Here is a 25,793-nt window from a genome sequence, read left to right as displayed (position 1 = left end):
TGGCAAATTTTTAGTGTGAGAAAGATGTAGGTTAATTTCTCAGTCTCAATTGATGAACTCTGTTGTTATCTTATTGCAAAACTTCTATACCTTCTTGGTGATTTCTCATGGGCAGCCCCTCACAGCACAGCCAACAAACTCCAGCTCTCTTTTCGACCAGCTAACTCACTCTTTTATAGCACTCATCCTTATTGGACATAGCTGGGGCCTATCCCTAATCCTTGGTATTTAGTATAGCTGCAACTCCTCAGGGGTGAGATTTCCTTCTGCACTATTTCTGTTCTCTTACATTCCATCCCCCCACAGAACTCAAAGAGAGCAGTGGTGTTCAAGGGGGCATCTCTGAGACCTCTGACCAATCTTCACGTCAAGTACTCAGTACTCTATCCCAGGGCTTCCCTAGCCCTACATGCCATGGCCTTCTGATCTGAGAGGTATATAAACAGCCTATTCAAGGCAGGGCTGCTCCTATGGGAGAAGACTCTTTTGAACCATTTCTGGTGACCACACCCTCATTTTTGGGCAGGATACTGCTTTCAGGCTTTGTTTCCCCTCCCATCATAAGGAAAATAACTCTTGTTTCAGGAAGGAAAAGGAAACATATGGAGTCCTAGCACACCAGAGGAGAAAAGTCTGCCAATACCAAATGGAGGCAGTGCCTGTACAGAGAGAGACCACCCAATGCCTTTCACACAAGTCTTGCAGCTTAACTGTTACATACACACAGTAATGTGGGGAAAATGTGTTTTTTTCAAATAGCTTTAGCGGGAGGGGAGTTAAGAGGTCATTTTTTTCCTAAGAAGGTCATCCAACACTTGCAGTGCCATGAGGACATGCTTCTCATGGAGAGGGAAGAAGACCCATTCCATAGGTACAATAAGGGAAAAGCTCAAGGTAGAGAAGTGCCTGTCACTTGCAGAAAGAAGCCAGCTGGATGTAATCATAGGGGTTCCAAGATAGAAGTAGGTGTGTCCTAATCAAAACACCTATGAGGAGATCAGTGCTGTAAGAGGATAGCTGGTTGCTGCTGTTTCTGTTTCACTGCTGCTCAGGAGGGTTTTCAGGCTCCTGAGATTCAACAAGTTGATCTCTTGTGTCTTGCATTAGAGAAGCTGCTCCTGATTGTAGAGTTTGGAGAAGGACTACTATTTATTAGGTTTGGCTTTTAGTGGAGAAGTTGTACTTAAGGGTGGAGTACAATGTAATAATCTGCCTTATTTTATAGACTATGATTAGGCTGTCATCTTTTTCTTTTTTATTTCTGCTATTATAAAGGGAAATTATTAAGTTACTTCCAATCCAGAAAAGTGTTAACTTGACTTTTATATCCAAAAGGTATTAGGTATTGGCAGGAAGGAAAAGCTTGCTATCAAATCAATCTGTTCAGGGTAACTTCGGGATCTATGTATATGGCTAGAAGGTTACTACCCCTGTGGTTTTTTATGGCTGGCTAACAGTAACGAGAGCTCAGTCAGAGTTTAAGGCAAGTTCAAAGTGGAAATTTTTTAATAATGCAGGGGATCGGGGAAGGCTGTGACAGTTCATACTAATGCTCCTCTCTAGTCTTGAAATACAGTCTCTAAGTTGTTAATGACAAGATAATATTGGTAAAAATTAAAAGGCTGTGTTGTTTTCAAGCTCCCCAAGAATGTGAGTAAAGGGATATAGAACTTATGAAAAATTAAGCAAAACAATTGAGATGACACCTCTAATGTGCTTGTACTGTCCATTTATTGATGTGGACAAATATAAGAAAGTCTTAAAACACAGTCTTCTCTTGGATTTTTTTTTTCTCAAGCATACCAGATTCCTAGGAAGGAGGTAGAAAACCTCCAAGAAAACTGTTTTGACTGCCACTATGGGAAATTGTTTTGACTGTTACTATGATAACAATAGTAAACAAAATCATCAAAATCCATAGTTATTGTCAAGACAGGTGAAAGTGTTAAAACATAATATCAGTATTTAGTGTGCAAAACATGACCAGTTTGGGGATTCTGGAGCACTAATACTCAGCAATTGTCCTTCACTGGACCATAATCTGCTCCTTGAGTTATTCTGTCCAATGCAGTAATATTTTTCTGAGGGGTGAGGCAGGTTTATGACCTTCACTTCTTTAAAAAATTGTGGGAGGGACCTACCCAGGAGAGAAGAAAGTGATCTTCCTCAGCGAGGGATCCTCATCAGGTTGAGGAATCCAGAAACCCTCTGAGATAAGAACTCATGTTTGGGCTGGTTCCTGGTTGTTTGGTGTTTCAGGTGATGGCTTGTGCCAAAGCAAAATCTGTAAACCAGTAAATCCCAATGAGGAGGCTGCTGCTACCACTGCACTGAGCAGTTCTATGTGGCTGCATGAGGAATGTCCCTGCTCTAATTATAGTATAGGGACCAGAAAGAGACGTTCCCATGTGTATTCACACGGTCCTTCCTTGCTTGTCTAACACAGCAGCTCTTCGGGGAAGATCATTTCAGTGGTTGTATTTTGCCAGATCACAATTTCTTAAGTTATTAAATAGTAAATAATTTCCATGAATAACAACACAAATAAGAAATTTAAAACCAAGAAAATAAAAAAAACCCATTAATTTATATAATTTGTCCCTGAAAATGGAGAATGCTCAGGACAGATAGAAAGCCATCTACAGAGATCCTAATTTACTACAAGGAAAATTTTATATCTTTTGTGATCTTAAGCATGTATGAAAAACAAGATAAAAATGAGTTTTTCTTCAGTGCACAGCATTTTCAGCTTGGTTCAGACACAGACTCTTCAGAAAGAGAGCAGAAGACTAACCAAACCGGCATAATTATTTCTCAATACCTTTTTTCTTCTCTAGTAATGCTCTTTTCAAATATTGTATTTGTTGGGTCCTGCTCAGGCACGAATCGCTGCTGTCCAGGGGCTGTAGTGACAAAATTTTAACAAATACTTCCACCTTCTGGGCACGCCGCAGCAGTGCAGCTTCCGACCAGCTATTCCTGCAAGTAAGGCTGTTTCTCCAAGTAAGACTCGGAAGTTTTTCTGATATTCTACCAAGCCTAGATCCTTTGGCTTGATCACTCTAAAAGAATGGAGCTCTGTGTCTTCGGGTGAATTTAGTACTGAGGGACTTTGGTTTGTGTTTGTTTGTATTTTCATGCTTAGAAACCCTTTATGAGTGGGAGTTGCACAAAATCATCTTTTTTTCTTTTTCTTTTTTCTTTTTTTTTTTCCTCCCCACTTCTTGTTCATTTTGGTACTTAAAAATGTAAGCCATGTGTGATTCCCAGGGCCTTGAGCTCACAGCTAATCGTACAGCCTGCCTTGATTATGCTTCCTGAGCAGGAAGATCTATTTCTGTTTCAGCCCCACTGGACGTACTGGAGATGCTTGGGGTGCAGTGGGAGGGTAACTTTCTGCTATGGGCTGACACCTCCCATCAGTTCAGCCAGTGCCACACATGGTCAAGCTTGGCCACTGGTCAGAGCTGCTTCAAAAAACTCACTAGAATTCAGTTTTCACTGTCCTCCCTCAGCTAGGCTAGAATTTGGAGGTTTACCAGAGAGTGAGTATTCTTTTATAAGTCTCTCAAAGGCTTTCAGTCCTCTTGTGCACATCTGGTTTCTCAGTGGCTTGTTGGTGAACAAGTAGGATATTAGCACGCTGAACATTCCCTCCACGGAGCAGAGCTCCTTGGTATCTGTTTCTCTGCAGCCATTACCAGTTTGCAAATAATTCTTTATATTGTAGTTGACTTTTCCAGCTTTGTGTTGTCAAAAGGCAAGCCAAGAGTGGGGTGGGAGAAACAGCTGTCCTCCTTCTTGGGCTAAAGGGGGGTGCTGAATGCACTTTTGTTTAGCATTATTCACAATAATGGAGTTTGGTGCTCAAAAGATGGACCTTCAAGACCTGACTGACCATGAAAGGCTTTGCTGAGACTCCTGGGGTGAATGAATGGCAGGAAAGTCTCTGTGATATCTGTGTTGAGGGAATAGCAGCAGCAGCCAACAGCTAAGAGAGGATAAAGGGGGAAAACAGTGTGGCAATGTGTGTGTGTTTCTCTTTCATTCTTTTGATTCTTGGTTTGTCAAACATCAGACCTTCATACTTAATTGGATGCAATAGTGTCTTGCAAAGACACATTTGCAAATCTGATTTTATCCTTCTGACTGCAAGAGCCCCTTGCTGTGTTTTGAGTTTAGGCTGACTGCTGAATCCAGCAGGGTTAAGAAAGGGCAGAAAGAAACTGGTCAGGGAAACTGGTCTTGCCTCTGTGCTGCTCTGGATACTTGGTTTGTGTCTTTACTCAGCATGCTCTTTCTTGTGCACTGATTTTTTTGTCTGCATTCCTGTGGTGGCTGGTGTTTATCACCAGCTACACTGTGGTGGTACAGGGGGAAAGGTCTGGATCTTCTGTGTGAACACCTATTTTCATGGAACACTCTGGCAAGAATGTTGACCCTATTTCAGCAATGTTATGCTTTTCCTCTCTTCCCAACAATGCTTTACTTAAACCATGGCTACTTTTGAAAGATATGTAGAAGACATTCCTGGTTTTATAAGGATTCTAGCTGAAAGCCAGTTTAGATCGCTTAAGAGCCTCATTTTCCACAACTATATGAAGCCTCACAGGACTACTCAAACTCATAAGCTCCTCCTATTTAGAAACACTAGAAACAGCTCTGGCCCAAAGCAGTACTTCACAGAGCACTTTCATGTATTTTCTTCCTCCTTATCCCCACAAAGATTGTTTTACCTGATCTGAGATCCCAGATCAAGCAGCCACCCCTGCGTGTGGGGATACCTCCCCATGTGACCACCCAGCACCAGGCTGATTATGTTTGGAAACTTAAATGGCTATAAACCCCTTCCAGGAGAAGAAGAGAAGCAAAGCTGCCAGATTTGGGGTTGACATCTGGGAGCCTTGAGGAGCTATTTTATGGATGCAGTTTGGGCCTCAGTAAGTGAATTTTGGCGATCTACATTGTTCTGGGGGCACTGCAATTAAACAAGGTGGTGTGGCCCCACACGTGCCTGTCGCTCCCCTGCCCAGCAGTGGTTCTCCACCCTTGTACTTTGCCAGACTGGAGCAATTCCTCTTGGTCTCGTGGAGCAATCCTGCTGTCCAGTGCTCACTCTGTGACCAAATTATAAGGTATTTTTCCACCTCTAGAGGACACTGTATACTTTCATATGCTCACTTCTCTGCTGTGCTCTGGAGGCATCAGCCCTGCTCAGTGGCTGCCTGCCAGGGGTTGCAAAACTTTGTGGTGACCATTGTACCCAGGTTGGGAAGGGTGGTCATGAAGGTTTGAGTGGCTCTGTCACCAGCTGCTGTGTGTCAGGGTCTCTTCACCTCCTCGGTCCATAGTTCTATAAACCTAGGAGGCTCTGACAGCTTCTGAGCTTGGGCAGGGGGAGGCAGGGATTTGGAAGGGCTTTGTAGGTGTGGGAAGACATTTTCTTTCTCTCAGCACACATCTGTCCAGAGGTCACCTGGATTTTTCAGTACCTCCTTCCTTATGGTACTTCATCTCTTATGGGTCTGTGATTTTGATCCCACTGCTTTCCCCACACCCATGATAGCTGGCAAATGGGGAGCTGTCAGGCTGAACACAAGCCCAGGGACACCACCTCTTACTGGAAGACTGCACAGGTTTTCATCTGCTTTCTTGTCTGTTCATAAACCTTACTGGCTTAGAACTTGACTTTTTCTTTTTTTTTTCACTGTTGGCTCACACTGGTATTTTGCATTACAGTAGGGAAACATCACTGTAAATATGCCTTGTGCTAGTCAAAAAACTTATGGAGTACATTAGCAGAATGATTTTAAAAATGTAATAGTGGTTGATCGGGACTTGATGGTATACCTGGAAGTGGAGAGTGGAGTGTGTGATAATAAAGCTGCAATGTTGCTGGGGGAGGTGTAATACAACTTCAAGTTTTTAATGCCATGGATCTCATGAAGTCACATTGCTCCTGCTTGGAAGTCCCCTCTTAGAAGCAATTTTGGACACAACAGTGGTTCCCTCTCAGCAGGTGTGTAAGTAATATTAGATGCCCAGATGCAGGGTTCATGTTTTTAAGTCTTGTTTTAAGCTTCTTGCAGCTGAAAGCACATCCTGGCTTTGAATCTGACGACTGGCAAAGCTGACAGTAGAGCAAGGTTTTTTCATTTAAAAATAATCATAAATGAGGCCTTTTTTGGAGAAGGAGAATTCCTTTTGCAATCCAAAGTTTGGCCATGGTTTGTGTAACCATGGATAAAAAGGGGTTGGGTTCTTCCCACCAACTGTCCATCCCATTAAGTGCATTTCCAGCTTTAAGTCAAATCTGAACTATTTCAGGTCTTTCCCAGAAATCCATTGAAACCTGCCACTGAAAGAAAAATCAGACAAGATTCAAAGGCTGAATCCTGATAGGCCCCAGGTTGCTACTGAATTTTGTGTTTGGTGTGTTGTTGGTGACAGTCCATGGCTTACAGTGCAGGAAAGTAGATGGGGGTGGGAGTGGGAGGCCATACAAGGGTAATTATTTTTTGTATGCAAGGGAGATTGAAAATATTCTTCAAATCATCCAGCTTTTCTTTCTGGGAAGAAAGTGGAAAGAGGGGAATGTGGAAAGCAATGGATTGCTCTGCAAAAAAAGCTTTTTTTAGTTACCAAAGTTGGGCAAATTTTTGTTTTCCACGCATTTTATGAGGAGCAGGAGTGCCAAAATTGTGCAAGTGGTAAACCAGTACAAGACAGCAGTGGTGAAGGCAGAAACTGATTGTATTGCTCCAGCTTTGGAACCACAAAAGCCATCTGCAGAAGTCCTTATGGAGCAGGAAGAGATGGGGGTTACTATTTCCTACAAAATGCAGACATTCAGTGTTGTTGCAGACATAACCAATTTTCCAGTACTTCTTTGCTACCCTGTGCCCCTGATCCACCTCCCTTTTGCCTCCCAGGGAGGTGGACGTGGCATGGAGGCAGCAGCCTCAGTGTGTAATGCAGGCATTGACCTTTCCCACAAACGCTTTTCTGCACAGCCCTCGGGACATCTGCTGGCCCTGTAGAGCCTCAAAACAATGCAGGTTTCCTGGTCCTCTGTGTGGTTTTTCCTCTTATAGGAAAATAGATGCTAGAATATTGGTTTTCCAGTGGATTTTTTTCTGCCCAGTGTTAGCATGCGTGCATTGTCTGCAAGGGTGCCTGCAAGGCTGGAAAGTAATGGTGAAAATAAGATCATTCAGACAGGGATTTGTAGGGACAAGCTGTCTTGTTTCAAGGGCAATGCCCTGCATGGAGGGAGTCCCTGCACAGCAGGAGTTTGCCCAGCTGTGCTTCTCACATGAGTGGGGTAAGTTTCTCTCACCAGTGGGATTCCTCGGGGTGTTTTTTTTCTTCTCTTGCTGTTCTCTGCCCTTGTACCATACCCTATCCAATACCACTTGTAGTCTGACTTGCTGCAGATCCATTGCCTTCCATCTTTCCCTGAGCTCAATAACTTATTTGGTGAAACCATATCTCCAAGACAGACATCTGTTTTGAAAATTATACTAGCAGAACTATTGCTTTGCTTGTTAGCCTGTGCCCATCATGGTATACCCTCAGTCAGCCTGACTTCAGTGTCATGAGTAATTTTTTACTGCTGTTCATCACATTTTTTAGACCACTTTCCTCTTGTGAAGACATATGCATTCTGTGATCTTGTTGCTTCTTACTGAACTAAGCAAATAAAATGCTTTAAATTCCACTATAAGGCAGCTGCTGAAACACATTTGTGCATTGTGGGTTTTTTTTTACACGCTCTCCATTTTTTTCAGTAGCTTTTTTTTTTTTTCTACAAGGGTAAAACAAGACTGGACAGAGTGTTTCAGTATTTTGACTTGCTAAAACTGTGTACAGAGTCAAACCAATGATAGGAAGTTTTTTAACTGTTTGTAACACTCACAGCTTATGAATGGTAACACTTACCATTCTTTTTAGTATGGTTCCTTCTCCTTACTCAAGTATACTGACTAAATCCTTTGCTTTAAAATATTATTGTCTAAGGTTTGATTAAAGCTGTGAGGAATGTGTGTGAAAGCGTTTCTGGTAAGTCATTGTTCATGAGAGCTGGGAATCATCACTGTTTACATTTTTCAAAATTTTCCTGAAAGATCTGACGTGCAGTATGGAGAACTTCAGTTTCTACAGGAGCCAGCTGAGTCAAGCAGCTGTGGAGAGGAGGGACAGTGTGGAGTTTTGGAGCAGTATTCTCTAAAACTGCAAGAGGGAATATTTTTAAATGCAGACACTTGTCCATGCACTGATGCTCTCTGATACAAGTAACAGAGGTTAAACCCAGCTGTGCTGTTTCTTTGTAGCTGCTGTCTCATGGGGCATCCTCTGGCTGGTATTTGATTGACTGGGAGGAAGCAGGATTTCATGTTCACTAGTACAAGCCCATTCATTTGGTAACACTATCTGTGATTCTCTTTGAAATCCCCCAAGCAACTGTTAATAGCTGGGTCCCAGGAAAAGCGATCCGACAGGACAGGCCCATGGGGAGGCCAGTTGCCTAGCACTAGGCTCAGTGTTGTGAAACAGTTGGCTGAACCATCAGACTGGCTCAGCTAAATGAATTAAGTAATTGCACAGCCCTGCAGAGAATATTAGTGAGGAATTTCTGTATTGCAGCTCTTGATTCCCACCTCACAATCCTGTTACCACAAATACAAGGCCTTGGCTGAGCATGCAGTAATTTGATATTAAATTAGGTTCTTATTAAGCAGATGCAGTGAAATAGGGCAGAGTTTTATGTTGCATTAGTCATCTAAATGCTTTTTATTAGCATTCATTAGGATGAAGCATAACTGAGTGCAGGGTATTCTTCAGCCAATGCCTGACCCTTTGGAAGGAGGGTAATTAAGGAGCTAAGAGCTTGGGAATAGGAACTGGGCCACACACGACAAGCGTACATCCGCTCACTCTCTCCCTCTTCTGGGAACCGCCTCTGAAAAAGAGGTTGTGAGGAAACTTAGGGGTGACCCACTCTGCCTGGGGATGAAACTCTTCCTTGTCTCATTCTCCAGGTGCTAATTTGACAAATCACAAAGCCCTCTTGGTAAGCAAACCATCTGCACAGGCACATATTGCTCTTTCCTTTGAACTGAGTGTATCAGGCCATGGGAATAATGTTAGGGGGTTTGTTTGTTTATTTTTAGGGGATCATGAAGCCTCATAGGAAAGGTGGTATAAAAGAAGGTAAAAGCTCTGTCTCTTAATTCTGACCAGTTAAAAATTGTGTACAAATGTATGTGATTGTCAAAGCTGGCTCCACCAAGGTGGTAGTAGCCATGTTGGTGACTTCCCTACAGGGGTGCCTCTGTTTCATCAGGGAAATGGATCCTAGAACTGGTGGAAAAGCCACCCAGAAGTCAGCGGTGCCTCTCTACCATCCCAGGCTCAACAATAAACTGTAGACTGTGTTATCCAGCTTGCTTTTGTCCTTCTTAGGTATCTCTGTTTTAGGCTTTGTCTCCATTTCTCCTGAGCCTGTGCACTCTGATCAATGAATTAACGAATCACTCAGGATTAAATGCCCAAAGCCCTTTAGTCATGAGATGCTCCTTCAATTTGCATTTTTTTCTCTTGGTTTTCTATCATCTGGCGGGATTCAGCAAACAGTAAAGTGATAATTTTATTAGACTTCCCAATGCTTGGTGTGCATGTGAGTTTGTGGTGGGTGGCTTGTGTCTCTTTTGCAGTGAACTGAGCACTTGTGCCCTCTGTTCTAAACATGCTCTGGTCCTCTTGGGTTTGAAAACATCCCCAAAGCCTAATTGGTTTGGATGTGATAGAATTTGGCCAGTGCTGAGGCCTTGGCAAAGCTCCCCTCCTAAATAAATGTGGTGATAAGTGACCACTGGAAGCTCTTGTGAGTCATCATGAAGACTCAAGGGTATCCTCTTGTCTAGACTACTCCCTAACTCTGTGAAGCCAGTCCACAAGCACACATTTGGGTTCCAAAACTGAAGTTTGGATTTCACCTGCAAAGGGAGACTAGGGGTCTGAGTACATTCCCTTTTTAAAAAAGGAGAAACTAAGGTTTTGAGTCAAGCAAACTGCACTAAGAAGCTGTCACATCTGCCCGTAACATTGGTTCTTGCAACAGCATCTACAAGGCAGTTGTCACTTTGGGGGAGGAAAGGAATGAGAGGGAAGAAATCATTCAGTGGGAGGTGCCATTTTGGTTGGAGTAGAAGCAGCCTACTATTTTCCCAAACTATGGGAAAGGAAATGTCTTGATTTTTTGAAGATGAAAAAAGGCTGCATCTGCAGCGAAGATGTGACAGAAGTTAAGTGAGGTCAAAACAAAACAACCCACTCAGCAACCTTGGCACATGGAATTGTCCCTGGGCTTTATTTTGCACTTCTGCTGCTTATAAACCACTTGCAGTTGCAGAGACCTGGCAGTGGTGGCTGTCTGCATCCCAACAGCTGTCATGTGAGAAGCTGGTGGAGACCTGGCTTTCTCACAGCCCTAGTGCCCCAGTGTGTGTAGGACTGGCTGTGTCTCTCTGGCACTGAAGGTACAGACACTGATCTGGGAACAAAGACATTTGAAACTATTTCCTGTAGGGAAAGGGTTTCTTTATTTTTTCTGCTCTAATACACTAATGAAAATCAAACATGACTGTACTTACAGGGGCAGCTTGGAGTGTACACAAAATTCTGAAGGTAGGTGTGAGAGGGGCAATGAACCAAATCCAAGCATGGAAAACTAAATCTTCAGGGGTAAATTACTAAACTCATACAGTATGCTGGCTGCAAGGGTTTTCTTGGACTGCAGTAGTCTTAGTTCTGGCAGATGCAAGGAGCAGTTCAAGCATTTCCTTTTTATTCCCTTTCAGCAGTTGTACTTCAAGCCCTGACTTTATCAAATCTCCTAGTACCACTGTTGTCTTTGGATAAAATAAACAAGTTTTATCCAGTGCAAGGTGTTTGCTGTTAGATATTCTTGTTTGAGCTGTGTTGGTTGACTCCTTGTTGGGGACAGTTGTCTAATTTGGACCATATAACTCATAATCAATATAACTCTCATAATCAAGAGCTACATGAAACCACTGAGCCTTTCCAAAGGGAAAGGAGAACAAAAGTAACAAGTGAACCTGGAAGGATAATCTTGGAAAACAAATATGGAAAAGTATTTCTTAAGCTGTGAAACTTTTATAGGTGATGAGCATTCCTAGGAATCTTTGCCATATGGTTACTATCTTATAGTTAAAGAAGTGAGGAAAGTTTTAATTTCACGTTCAATTGTGTGCAAATCTCTGTGAAGCTTTAGACAGATTGCTTGATTGTACCAGCCTGAGGCCTCTGATTTCCTGTCATCCTCATTTTCGCTGCTTAAAAAATGTATTGATCTCAAAGCAGCCATGGACAGTTTCAAGTATTATCACAGCAAATAGCACAGTGCAGAAACATATTTGGGAAACCCCATGGCTATACTTCCCATTACGAACTTGTGTGATATGTTTCATTTGGTCCAGAGCTGAAAGACTTCTTATCAAACTTTAAAATAAATAAATTTTAAAAATACCATTATTCTGGCATCAGTACTCCAGAGCAAGAGATTAAAGTTTATTTTCCCCAGTTATTCATGCCAATAAATATTTGATTTCTGAAAGTTCATAGGGAGTGAAAACCAAAGGGTCAGGATCCCATCTGAACTGAATTCTGTCTTAAAGGTAGATGATTATCCATGGAAATAAGCTTGTGGTATTTTCCTAGTTCCTAGAATAATAAAAAAATCTTAAATTCATCATTAATATGCTTTTTAATATTTATCCTTCTGCATGTGATTTCTCTGCTGCCTTTCTCCTTGATACCACTCCTAAAGCTCTATCCTCATCTGTGACACTGGTGCTAAAATATTGAGGCAGCAAAACTGGACAGCCTTTGGTTTTCTACTTCCAAGTGCTCTCTGTGGGTATGGCATTCCCTGTTTGGATAGCTGTTACATCACATTACCTGTCTATCCCCTGGCATTGTAGCAGTAACCTGGCACAGCAACTATTTCAGTGCTATTTCCCTCTGCTACTGGCACCAGCCAGTAGCATTTTATATACTGAATTATTTATGGAGTCATAGTTATTTAGTATCGATATGTCAATGTTACAATGCCCCTGTTGGCCATAAAGGAGCAAAATCTTTCTTTAATTAAAATTACATGGTTTGTGTCAACTTTCCTTGGACCTAACATTTTAAAACTGAGTTGGGATTTTGAATTCCATCCTACCAAATACCTGTGTTTTAAGCAAAGACTAAATACAGAGCTTTCTTTCAGTGAGACTGGTCTTGGAAGCCAATAATTTTATGTGTTTTAGGGAAGTTTATGTTATACTGGGGAGTTTACAATGGACTTCATTGAACTGAAGACCACAGTGGCAGTATTTTTATTATAAGTAACTTCTAAGAAGGAGGAAGCAGTGTATAATTCAGACTGTCAGTGCTCCTGTCTAAAAGGAAAAAGCTTAAGATGCCTCGATAGTTTGAAAATCTGCTGAATATTGAGGGCAAACTATAATGAAGATAATTAATTGGGTTTTTTTAAATAATGAACAGCTGTCCTTTTTGAAAAAATGTTGTATCATTTTGCATTGTAGAAATACACCGAACTACCACATAATTTAATTACACGACCACCCTGCAAGTTCCATGAGCCATACTCAGTCCTGGCATAAGCGGGTGCAAATCCCTGTGGGAATTGCACCCGCTTATGCCAAAGCTAAATATGATCCAGTGTTGTTTTCCCTTCTCTCTGAGAGCTGGATGGTATGGAGATCCACTTCATACTGTGCTGTTCTTGGAGGTATTACCTTTTTTCCACACACAGAGCAATTCTATACTTGATGTTGAATTGACTTTTGCTATAATTTTCAGGAGAAAACCAAAAAAGGCTCCTGAACAGAGTACACAAAGGCAGTTGTTAAGTATTTAAGGTTATCATAAACAGAAAGCAAACTTCATAATTTTCTAAGTCATTTCTGCCATAGAAACAGCACTGGCCATTTGTAGAGAGGGACAAGAATAGAGCAACCATTAGATGTTTATCAAGTCTGCTCCCTTGATGACATGCCTTCATCTGATACACATTGTGATACACAGCCTTCATCTGGTGCTTAAAGAAGTAATTAATTCTGTATTTGTCCAGGATCTTTGCTTTATTCAAGGTGTGAAGTTGCCACTGACTTCAAGCTGGCTTTTATTTCTTCAGTGGTCTCCTCTGATATGGGGGAAAAAAACTTTGTAAGAAACTTTCCATGTGCTCCCTGCTTGTTCCATACAGCTCCCCCAGTAACCTTTTTCTTCCTGTCTTGTATTACCTGCAGGTTAGTTAACACCTTTTGATTTATTTTCAAATCCAGAGGCCTTCTTTCCAGATGGAGAAAAAGACATCTCAGAATGGATAAGAATCTTTGGGAGATGGCTAGACGGCTCTTCTGAAGTGGAATACTTTTATCAGCTTTATTTAAAACAAATCCTCTACCTGCTCCAGGTTAACCCCTTGCTGTACACGTGTGATGTGTGCAGCCCCATGGAGCCCAGAGGTGGCACAGAGCAGTGTAGAAGGTACAGGGAAGATGATTCAAACTTTTCAGTCTTGCAGAACATCTTGAATAGCTTTGGCTCACTCCAATCAGCCACAGTGAGCCAACATGTGCATGCCAGGCAGGGGGATAGCCCTGGACCTTTTAATTTCTAGAACTTGATTTTAAACATTTGACTCAGATGGAAATCAGGCAAGAATTACAAATGAAGTATTCTGTAAGGAACAGCTAGTGTCAGGAGGAGCCTTGTTCTTTCCAAACATTGAGAAACAAGAATCTCTATTGAGCACAGAGACAATGAAAGGCAAAAAACACATCAAACAAGTACCCAAAGTTTATAAAATAGGCACGTAGTCATGACCTTCCTCCAGTTGTTGCACAGACATGTGCACGCACACATCAGCCTTTGACTCCAACAGGAGTTGCTCACATGTGTCTTTGGACAGATCTTGTCCCTAAACTGATTTATGGCCAAAGGAAACTTGGGCTCTGATTCAGGTTCAAATCAGGTTCAGCATGGAAAATCTTGAACTTGGAGTCAGACCCTAAAGCAGCACTTTAGAAAGGCAAACCAGCTTTTCTCCCTAGCTGAAGCTCTCTAGCCTTGTTCTCGGGTCTAGCATGCCCTTCTGCCTCCCTCCTCACTGAATCACAATTATTTTTAAAGGGATCTTTATTCCACCCAGGAGAATATAGCACAGGCAGTTGGCTAGCAATGGTGCCTTGGAGCTCAGCCACCTGGGGCAAGTGTGAGACTGCACATGCAGGGAAGAGGAGAAAGCAGCAAGTGACAGAGAGACCCTTTTGCTGCAAGAGCCTGGGAGAGTCAAACCAGAGACTCCCAGAGGCTCAAATCTCAACTGCTTAAAGGGACCGATACCATGATGTTTAAACTAAACAGACTGCTGTCGCTGTTTAGTTTGGGGTTTCTTTGTTTATTTTATTTTGTTATTTTTAACACAAGTAGATGTCATCATGCACTTATTTCTGTATTGTCTCTTGCTGACAGTGAGGAATGGATTTCTATGATGATTGTGCATGACTGGGCAAAGATGACCTTTGACATTTTATTCCCAAACAGTGGTGACCTGTCCTTTTCCTGACAAAACAGGGAAGGTACTTAATTTAGATTTATCTGCTTCTCTTCCTACAGCATGTTGCTTGCTCTTGGTGAAAGGTTCTAAGTAATCAGATTAAAATGCAGTATGTTGTTACAACTAAGAACGTTCACTTAAAATTCACTCTACAGTAAATCCCAGCCCAATCAGTGTAGGGGTAGACCAACCAAATAACTGCAAGCAGTTCATCCCACTGCCTCTCAATAAGAAGTACTGGGCATCCCAAACCTGTGTTCACAGAGTTCCACTTATGTTTCAGAGCCCACCCTGCTCCAGCACAGCTGCCAGGCTAATGCCCCCAGCAGGATATTGGCAAACACAATCTCATTTTGGATAATATATTTTCATATTTATTGAGCAAAAACGTCTCAGGCTTCTATTTAACTGTTTGTTGGAGCTTTGTTTGTTTTGATTTGAATTGGTTTTGTTTTTTTGGGGTTTTTTGATTTTGGGGTTTTTTGTTTTGTTTTTGGTAGTGGATTTTTTGTGTGGTTTTTTCTGGGGTTTTTTTTTCTGTTTTGTTTTTCTTTTCAACACATTTGGATTCTCACCAAATTCAGAGGTGTAGCTCATTTTGGAACACATCCCTCCTGTGCTTCTCAATGCAGGTAGAATCAGACTGTCTCTTGATTTCGAAACACTTGCATCCCTCAAAACTGACCTGTTTTCAGAGAGGACAACCACCTGTAATACCTATTTGACAGCAGGTCTTGAAGGATTTCTTAGAGCCAAGCTTCTTTTCCCAGCTCATACCAATGCCATGGAGCCAAATAATTGTTAAAAATCACTCTAACATAGTTGTGGATTTTTAAAGTTTCTCGGTTCATCTGTGAAAAGCATGTGAGCAGCATGACTAAATATTACTTCCAATTTTTCCACGTTCCTGTCATGTCACAGAGGCATTTGACATCAATTCCTTTGTTGGGTTTGAGTGTCTCTATACCCTTATTTTAGCTAAAATCTGATCACCACCTATTATGCAGGAATGTATTTAAGTGTCTTCTAAACAGGAAGAATTTTTTTCTTGCACATCTTACTCTGTACTTTCTCAATTTCAAAGGGTAGGTGACCATTAAAAATTTTGAAATTACTTTACTTTTGCTTCCTGTTCTTTCACTAATTTGCTCTTTCTTTGGTTTTGTTTTTCTTCTATTTCCCCTCTGCTCACTCTGCACATAAAGCCCAGAAGTTTAATGAGGAAAATCAAGTGTATAAGTTTATAGTCTGTGCAATAGATAGCACCATTGTAATCTGTCCCAAGAAAGAATTACTCATTGCTGTGTTTCTGCAGGCCCTGCCCTGCTCATTTTCCTCTGCAAGGAACTAACATAGCTGTTCTTCTTGCTGTCTCCTGGTTTGGACCAGAGTTGTAAGCTTTTTGCAATTTCTCTTGAGCAAATTACTTTCACAGTTTTACAAATTACTCTGTATATCAACCCTGAATACTTGCTGTCATGAAAAAAGTTAAAGACACTAGATCAGGGAAGAAAGGTGAGTCCAAGTTAAAATTAAAAATTTCCCGTGAATACGTGATAGTTTGAAAATGTGCTTGTTTCTTGTTGATTTTCTGCCTAGCCTCATTATCCCCACCACATTCCCTTTATCTTTTTCAGTTTTGAGCATTGCTTGTTGCATCCTTTTGAGTCAACGCCACAGGTTTTTGAAGAACAAGGTGGTGAGTTAACTCAGCACTTTTTGTACATTTAGAAATTTTTTAGACTCACAGGCCAACTGACTTTACTGCAGTATCTGTGAGCTTCAGTGTCTAGAGCTGATAGAGTCAGGGGAAAGCTTGTTATCCCCTTGATTCAAGCATGGACCTTTCTTCAGGGAAATGCTGCCAGAATGGTGCTAATGAGAGCCAATTGTACGGAATTGAGTCGTGGTACTGGCATCCACCCATCTTGAATGATGACAGATCCATCAACTTGTTTTATTTTAGCCATTAACAGGAAGAGAACCTATAAATAGCCCTATAGGAGCAATTAAAACTATTGCCTAAATCAAAAGAAATTGCCCAAGTGTTTATTTATACAGCTGGAATACTTTGTGTCAGTGCTGCATAGCTGTATAACTAGCAAACTTTATCTTTAATTGATGGGTTACTGGAAATGACTTGGTAAAACTAGTAGGGAAAAGTTGAGTTGTAGAGTAGCACAAGACCATTAATTGCATCGGGTCAAGCAGCCACTGTCTTCACCTGAAACTGTTTTAACTTTACTGGGTTTAGTTCTTCGTGTCCTCAGCTGAAAACCATTTATGTACTGTAATAATCTGGTTCATTATCCTGGGGTCTTGTCTCTGGGCTGTCTTCTACTGCTGTGGTTGGATTCACCTAAAAGCAGAGTTCTTCCAAGGCTGATGTTGTCCAAAAATGAAAGAAGGTGTTATCCTTAAGCTAAAGTGCTTGCAGTCCTAATATTTGGTGTGGAAATGAGAGGTAAAGAGTCCTTCTGCACGTAATACCCAGCAGGGCTAGGGTGGAAGCTGTAACCTCTATGTGTAAGCTGTAACCTCCATGTGTAAGTCCTGTGTCCTATCTGCTTGCACAGTCAGCTTCTAACACCGTGTACTGACTTTTTCTTGAGAACTACTGCAGGGAAAGCCAAGTGTTCAAATAAAAATGGCTCATTCCCATTTAAGAGCTAGGGGAAGAGAAGAAAAGAAGCACTAGGCATTTTCAGCCAACCCAAGGGAAGTTCTGGGCAACATGGAGAAAAGGGACTTTGGAGCTTGTTCTAGACCTTATTGCAAGATATCCTCTAAGAGAGGATGTGCTGAAGTCTTCTGGTAGCTGCCCACATGTGGTGCAAAGCTGTCTCAGCCTGACAGCATGCCCAGAAAAGTGTGTAGATGCAGAGATGGGAGTTTCTGGCACCGCTTTGAGTCTTAAATAATTAACCAGGGCACCACTTTGCCTGAGCAATGTAAAGGGGCTGGACCTGTGAACTGGTTCAGAAAGGAGAAGAGGTTTTCAAAAGCACTAAGGAGCATTTAAGCTGTTACCTGTCAGCAACACCTTTGAAAAATCTCTCTTAACTAAACCATAACTTCCCAAAAGCACTAGGTGATTTTCAGTTTGGAATCCGCCCCCTGTTCAGCAGCAAAGGGTGTTTGCTAAAAAGCCACCCACTATTCCAGGCATGATGCCACAGCCTCTCAGCTCAATGAATAATGTTTAACAGTGTGAATTTTATTATTTAAACTTTGAGGGCCCCACAAAGCTCCAAGTTCATAGACAAAACCTCCCAAAGTACCCAGTGAAAGTGCAAAACCAGAATCATCTTTGCATTCAGTGCACCCCTGAAATTTACTGGCTGTTTATATTGCTAGCTGCTACTGCTAAGAGAAGTCCTATAAATAACAATATGCGAGTTTAGGAAGAAAAGCATTGTGTAGATAACGATCCATTTGTAGCCTAGGGGCTGTGTGAGATCTCTGCTTGCTATTTCTTCCTGTGTTTATCCAGGAAAAACTACCTCTGAGAGCTGGGTAAAAGAAGGTGGGGTATTTCTTACTAATGTTAAAGTGAAGTATGGTCAAATTTTTTCTTACACAGATAAGGCTAAATGTAAATAAATTTTATGTAAATAAATAATGAATGTAAATAAATCATCCAAGCCAGCAAACTTCAGTCCTGAAACCCTGAAAGATTATTTGTGCCATTTTGGAGGAATACAGCAGAGAGACACTGATTTGTCCATATACAGTGGATCCTTTACTCCAGCAGCTCACATACTTCCCTGACATAGTCCATGTGGTTTTGATTATACTTGTGTTACTTCTGGTTAAAGACTCGCTTGTCAACATGACCAGGCCACCTCAAACAGATCTTATTGTACTTTTTCCTCTTGTAAGAGAGGCAGCCAAGGGAAGATGATACAGAGGAATACTATGGGTTTTTTGAGGTTTTTTTTAATACTGCACCTTTGAGAAGAGAGACCAGAGTAAAAACAACAACTTGAAGTTAAAATACAGATGGAAAAATAAAGGATTCTCTACTGAATTCACCTATTTTTAACTGCTTTTAAAAAACCCACCATGAAGTCCATGTTCTTGTTTGCTCCCTTGGTTCACTATTCAGTCTTTTTTTAGTGGTACTTCATTTATCTCCATTTCACAAACCACAATTTTATTTTTTTTTAATCAGGCACAAAATACTTTTTTAAACTTTCTTAGCAGAACTATTAGTGATGTGGGCTTTTGTACCTCTGATGTCTCAAGATCTACAAGCATGATCTCAGTGAACACTGAAATGGGATGAGTGACCTGAAGGGGCAGTCATGCAATGAGCACATGCCCGTATTGCCACAGTATTTCTTCTGGGGTTTAGCTGTTCACTTTGCACTGAGGTTTAGTTGCAGACATTTCCAACTGTTTCCCAGGGTTATTCTCCATTAATGGGTTTTTATGTAGAAAAGTTGCTCAGAAACATTTTTTCCAATAAAACAGCTCCCTTTAACCACAAGCATGTAATACAATGGCTTACAAAAGCTGAGCCAAAGAGTGTGTTTATCCCTTTTATTTCACTGCTTCCAGTGATCTCCTGCCTCATTCCAGATTCCTGTTTGTTTGTGGAAATGGGTTCAAGGAATTTAACTTGCCTAGAAGACTGTTGTGACTACAGTCATAGGCCATCTTGTGATTTTTCAGATCCAGTATCAGACAGCTTTTCACCACTTGCAATACTGCAGACAGAGATCAAACCCTGCCAAGTTATTGTCTGCAGTTATTATCCTCCTGATAATAGGAGAAATGACTGCACAAAAGGGCAGGGGCATCTTTTACATCCCTATAGCCATGTAATCAGTTTTGACGGATGGGGAGAGGAGGAGCATGCAAATGGAAACAAAACACTATTGACCATAATTCACCTGCTGGTTTCATCACAGTGTATGGAGCACCTGCTAAGTTCTAGCTGTGTATTCTCCCTTTTGGTGCAGTTGACAGAGAGTTGGGCAGTCCTTAGCAGGAAATCTTTGTTGGAAACTGCCCTGATGCTGTGGATAGTCACTGAGAGGCACAAAATGAAGAGTTGACTGGCCATGGGTGTTTTGGCCTCTGTATCACATGCACATGATGGAACTGGAGGGTCCCAAAAGGTAGCGGATACTCTGCCTCTAAATGTTGAGCAACCACTAACAAGCCATCACACACTGGCCTGTCTTGTTTCCTCCTGCTCCTGAAATAGGAGTGATTATTACAGTCCAGGCTCTGGAGCCACACAGAGCCTGGGAAGCTGGATGTTGAATATCTTTGCAGCCCAACTCCTATTTTAAGTGACTTCCTTTTTATAGCATTATTTCCAGGTGGGAGGATGTATTTCTGTGCATCAAGTCTCCTGTTTTTCTTCCTTGAGAGGAGTTTTAAATAGCATGCAAGAATTGTCAGGGTGTATGTCTTTTAACTATTTAGAAGGGGTTTTTTTTATGTAACTTGCAGAATTTGTGACCTTGGTGCACCTAGTGGGGCAATAGGCTCCACCAGGAGCTGGGTAGGGACACTTGGTCACAGTCCCATGGTGGTCCCCCAGACCGTTGGTGTCACCTTGTTCTCATGCCACAAACTCATGCTTTCCCTAGCTGGAGGGAGTTGCCTTCAAGGGTATTCTCACGGGTGCAGACCACAAACCTGAGCAGGAGGCTGGGCCCCTGCACCTTCCTATGAGGGTAATAGTAATCTCTACCTTATCTCTTGTTTTCAAAACATTAAACAGGACTGAGAGTTTACGACAGCTATGCTAAGGCAAAAGAGAATCTGTATGGTTGGATTAAATCCTCTCTTTCCTCTCCTTTGGAAAAGAAAACTTGCAGTGTGTTATTTTGCCTTAGACTTCAATATTGTCAGGTCTTTACAAAGAAGAAAAGCAGCAATGGAAAATAGGCTGGGGTCTGGTTTTGGCCTGATAGGAGTGGCTCTGATACAGGCCGTATTACCTCCCTCAGGTTGTTGAGATGATGGTGTCATTTGACTTGGATGTATGCTGTGTCTCACTGTTGCCTCAATCAGTCCATCCATCTCTTAATCATCATCACGTTTTCTGTCTTGGAATTATTTTATCTAATGACACTGTCAGCCAAAGTTCATCCCTTCTTCTGTCATGTATGCCCTGAGGCCTTTCACAAACAGGCAAGTAATGTCTTTTGTCTGTCTCTCTGTTTTCACTGTTACCCAAATCTGCTTTTTCTTTTTTCCATTTCACTGCAGATGTGCAGATAAGCAACAGAGTTGTTTTAGAAAGTCTTTGTTTTGCTCTAGTTATTGGCTACTTTGGACAGTGTCCTTATTATTTAGTCTCCTTTTCAAGATATATTCCACACTGCATCCCGGTCCAATTGTTGATTTAATTGTTGAGGGGTTTTTGAAATTTTTTTTGACTGGTAGTTTTTTTTGGACAAACATTTCCTTTTTCAGCTTTCAACAAAGATGTCATAGGTATTTCATAGAATCATGGAACTGTCCAATGTTTTGGATTGGAAGTGACCTTAAAGATCATCTAAACCTCTAGCCCTAAAGATCATAATTTCAACCTCTGCTATGGGAAGAGATTTCTATGTGTCTATGTTTTCAGCAGTGTGTGGGTTACCCATTTGACTGGCTATACTTCAACCCAAAAGTCGTAACTTTTATACAAAATTAATTTGTGAAGTCAGCATGGAAAGCAGCGCTGAACTTGGTCTTTGTTGAGGAACAGATTCTCATGGTTGCCTTTTCTTTTTTTGCCAAAGACAACCACACAGTCTATGCCTGCAGTAGGTTGCCCCCCCTCTCCCCCTCTCTTTTCAGCTCCACAGTGAGACTTTTGTGAGCCAAAAACTTCTGGTAAGAAGTAGCTCAGCTGAACATTTTAATGAGGGATGTTGTTTCTCCTGACAAGTACTAATGAAGCAGATTAAGCATGATCAGTTGCCAGAAAAGCACTGGAGATAGTGGTGGTTCTTTGCACAGGTGTCACATCAAAAGACCTCATCTGCCGAACAAAGTAGGTTACATACTGCTGCAGAACTACAGAGCTGGAGGCTGGCTCTTTATGGGGCATTACAGAGCTCAAGTTGTATGTCATTTATTTGGGATGTGGTCTTGAGTAAATTTGTTTTGGTAGAGTAGAGAAGCTGATTATATGCTTTGCATTTGGAATGGGGGCAAAGTATTTATTGTGCACATGTGAATTGTGGCAAACAGGAACACTGGGTATCTTTGCATTAGTTGTCACTACTTATCTTTAAACTACAGGTTCATAAATTGGCGTGGAAAAAGTCCTAGTGTGTGTGGGTGTCTGGGAGTCATAAAGCAGCTTTTCTATTCTTGAATGCACCTTCTTCTTAGCAACTTTTTGCAACGTGCTAAGGAATTACTTGACACTGTCCTCTAATGTGCTTGTCAGTACTACCTGTTAGGATGGGGGAAGAGAAATTAGCTGCAAGCCCAAGAGCCATGTGTTTGAAACCCTTTCATTTTGCATCTTCTGAACCACCTGCTGACCCTACGTGCCCTGGCAAGTTGGTCTTCCATGAGACCCAGGTGACAATCATGATCAGCTGGAAAGTTCAGAGAAAGGGCAATTCTGACTTTGAAGTAGGACCTAAGTGGGACAAGGACACAGAAGTATCCCTCCTGGAGAGCTGAGCCAAGCTCACCATGTACCTATGAGGTGGGCAGCCATTCTCTCCCCTCTCTTCCTTCTTTAGACTGTGAAGAAGAGGGTGATGGCAGATTTGGGAGCTTTCATCCCCCAGCTTTTGGCCACCCATGGCAAGCCAGACTTGCTTGTGAGCAAGGCCATGAGGAAGACTCCTGTCTCCTGCCTTTTGTGAGATGTGGAGATGGGAGCTCTCAGTGCCTGCTTTGCATCTACAGGGCTTCTCCATCCTGTTGGACACATAATGGCCTCAGTCCCTGGGGTTCTGCTTGGGAAGGAAAATGGTTCCTGGCAATTGCTGCCTTGCCCAGGTGAAGGGTGTGGACAGTCCATCACTGGGCACTGGCTGCAGAGAAGATGCTTTTCCCTCTGGCCAGATCTACGTGCCTCCATATGGTAAGGCTGCAGGGATACCATGCCCAGGATTCTGTGAGTGCTTTAATCAGACCCAGGCAGCAGGGTGATGGTGAGAAGGTCTCCTGTATCCACATGGACATTGCTGGCTTGATTTAATGTCTGTGAGGATGGGTCTGGTCCGGGTGCACTGTGCTGTTGGTATGGGTTGTGTCTTGCAGCAGAGACAACCCATATGATTTTTTTTTCATATGATTTTATTCAGACTCTACCCTCAAGGTCTCAGGGCTGTGTAGAAACTCTCTTCTTTCCTTTGCAGCTATGAAAACAGCTGCAGGAATAAAATACTACTGACCAAATTTCGCAGTTCAAAGTATCTTTAATACAGGACACTATATTAAAAAATTATATTCTTATTTTAGACTATTTCTCTTGGGAAGGGAAAGATGAAGGTTTTATTGTGGATTTTCCATTTTTAGGTATGAGGAATTAAAATAATAATAATATAGAAATTTTCTAGAAAGAATAGGGAAAATTATTGTGACTGTAAAATACCAATTGCTGAACGAGGACAGGGGATATGGGGGGGAGGAAATTGCAAATATAGTAGTCTGAGTATTTCTTTGAAGTCTGACACATATCTATGACAAAGAATGATTGCAGGAAAATATTTCAATTGTATAAAAGTAACCATGCAAGAAAATAAATGTAGCAGACAAGACTTATTGCATGGAATAAGGAAGAAACTGCCAAGTCATAGAGCAAAGAAAGGTACATGAATTTTGCAGGGGCTGAAAAATTCTTTTATGGTAGCATTAGTAAGGTTTTGTTAGGGTCATATTTCTTGAGTGTTCCTGTTCAGGTCCTGTAGGTGATGTGTTTTTTCTTTTGAGCTGGGAAGAGAGCAGTTTTCTTGTCCTGCAAAACTCTGAGATTTCAGAACATGTTCCTTTTCTACCCAGGGAAAAAAATTGTAACCTTTCCACATGCTTTGTTGAGAATTAAATAAAAGAGAGATGGAGATGAGATAGAAAATAAATAAATGCCGTCAGATATTATGTCTTCCCCACCAACCCTTTGTAAAGACTGCCAACAATACTACAAGAACACCTTGTACTTGCAGGGTCTCAAGCCTGCCCCTTCCCTGCCTTTCTTCCACCATTCATGGGAATACCTCAAAATACTGCTTGATTCTTCCACAGCAAGTGTCTCATTGAGGTGGAGCTTAAAGAGAACCTTTCTGTCCCTTGTTAGTGCCCAAAACCTTGACTTTTTATCTTCTGACTTCCTGTTTTCCTTCTGGAAATAAGACTGATTTGCTGCCAAAATTGATTTCAAACTGCTACTCAGATGTACAAATGTTAAGATTTCAATCATTTGCCTTTTTTCTTAAAAAAAAATTAAAAATAGTTTTCTAAAATAAATATTTGGACCTGTGTACATTTTTTTCTCTTTCTGATGTTTCCCTCTATACCTTTTCTTGAGTGGTCCATATGAAAAGAGGGGATTTCAAATGTGTGTGGTCTACTTTGAACAAGAGTGTTATTTAGTTGAAGGAGTCAAGGACAAGTCATAAATGAATTCTTGTAATTTAGATGTGATTTATACATTTTATACCTCTTGAACGAAGCTTGCTTTTGTGCAGTGTAGCAATACACAACAAAACAACCACCTTCTTTCCCCTTTTTTGAGTGCTAAATCCCCCTGTCTGGTGGCCAAGTGCAAAAACCAATCTAAGTCATTAGGAATACCTGCGGAAAGTACTTTTTGGATCAAGAGCCACCAGTCTGGTGTTGCATTGGTTCTGGTGACATCATTCTTTGGTTTCTTCCAAGCTTTTACTTTGACATTGCTGCTCTGTTCTTATTCCTCAGAGCTGTGGGCTTTTTACAGTCACAGAGTCTCTTCTGTGCAGGTGGATGAGTATGTGATCACAGGCTGGCCACCAGATAACCCCTCTGGAGTTTTTGCCTATGATCCCAAGGGTTTTTCTTCTCATGTCACTGTTGTCTCATCTTCTTGAGTTCTCTTTTTTTTTATGTACAGTTTTGGGGTTGGGTTTTTTTGGTTGGTGGTTTTTGGTTTGTTTGGTTTTTTTGGGGTTTTTTTGGGGTTTTTTTTGGTGTGGTTTTTTTTGTGGGGTTTTTTTTTGGTGTGGATTTTTTTTGTTTGGTTTTTGTTGTTGTTTTTGTTGGTGGTGGTGGTGGTTTTTTGGGTTTTTTTGCTATGGGAAATACTGGAAGTGGTAAAGATCCACAATTTTGTTACCAGCTATTTGAATTTCAGTACAGGCTAGTGTGCAGAATGTTTTAAAGAGGCACTGCTTTCTGTAACCTTGCAACCTGCTTATCCCACTTTAGATCCTGTTACATGACCCTGCTTCAATATTCTTCCCCCATCTTGTTTCTTCTCCAAGGACTTTCTGAAATTACTCTAATCAGAGATGACTGTAGAAGAAGGGAAAGGTCATCTGCCCGAAATGCAGCCCAGGTGATGGTGGTGGGGTGTGCACAAGAGTAATGGGATCAGTAGGAAACTGCTGTAATTGTGTGCTAGGGTTTGAAGCGTGTCTTACAAGAGATTCCTGCTGGTCAGGAGGGGGAGGACCACAAGAGGAATGATTGGTTAAGGGGGGACAGGGTGTTTGAAGGCAGGCATTGAAGACTGGTCTTAATGGATGGTTTAAGTGGTTTTAATGGATGTTGAGGATTTGCTTCAGAGGAGAAGGATTACAAGTGACGTTAATTGTGAGTCCAACCATGTGTTTGGTATGGCTCATTTTCGGGAATCATTGAGGAGTTTTATTTAAGTATGTTAATACAAGGAAGTGTCAAGAAGGCAGACATTTGCCATAGGTCCATCATATAAATATTTGCACGGAGAGGGTGAACTTCGCTAGCTGCTGTGTAAATGATGATACTCACTGCTGCAAGAGCACTCTGATAACTGATTTTGGAACTGGGCTCAGGCTGTGAACACTCTTTTCTCTGCTTTACACTGACTTGGTAGCAGAGACCTGGGACATAGGTTCAGGACCTGGGAATGCTGGATAGGGTACATGTCTGGGCTGTGCAAGCACATGAAACCAAGGGGAGTTTTCACTGGTGATGCTTGGGCCAT

General features: G+C 41.6%; 1 long non-coding RNA gene across 1 annotated transcript in view; it reads left to right on the top strand.

The window, feature by feature from the left end:
* Window positions 1-25,793, top strand: part of LOC120498867 — a 217,063-nt gene that overhangs the window by 72,010 nt on the left and 119,260 nt on the right. The window contains exon 3 of the long non-coding RNA XR_005626772.1: window positions 16,294-16,355. This is a non-coding gene — a long non-coding RNA (uncharacterized LOC120498867). The remainder of the gene's footprint in view (window positions 1-16,293; window positions 16,356-25,793) is intronic.

This window comes from Passer montanus, unplaced genomic scaffold, assembly GCF_014805655.1.
Source record: "Passer montanus isolate IOZ18808 unplaced genomic scaffold, ASM1480565v1 scaffold153, whole genome shotgun sequence".
Classification (NCBI taxonomy): domain Eukaryota; kingdom Metazoa; phylum Chordata; class Aves; order Passeriformes; family Passeridae; genus Passer; species Passer montanus.
Note: the sequence above shows the minus strand (reverse complement) of the source record. Positions and strands in the feature narration are given on the sequence as shown.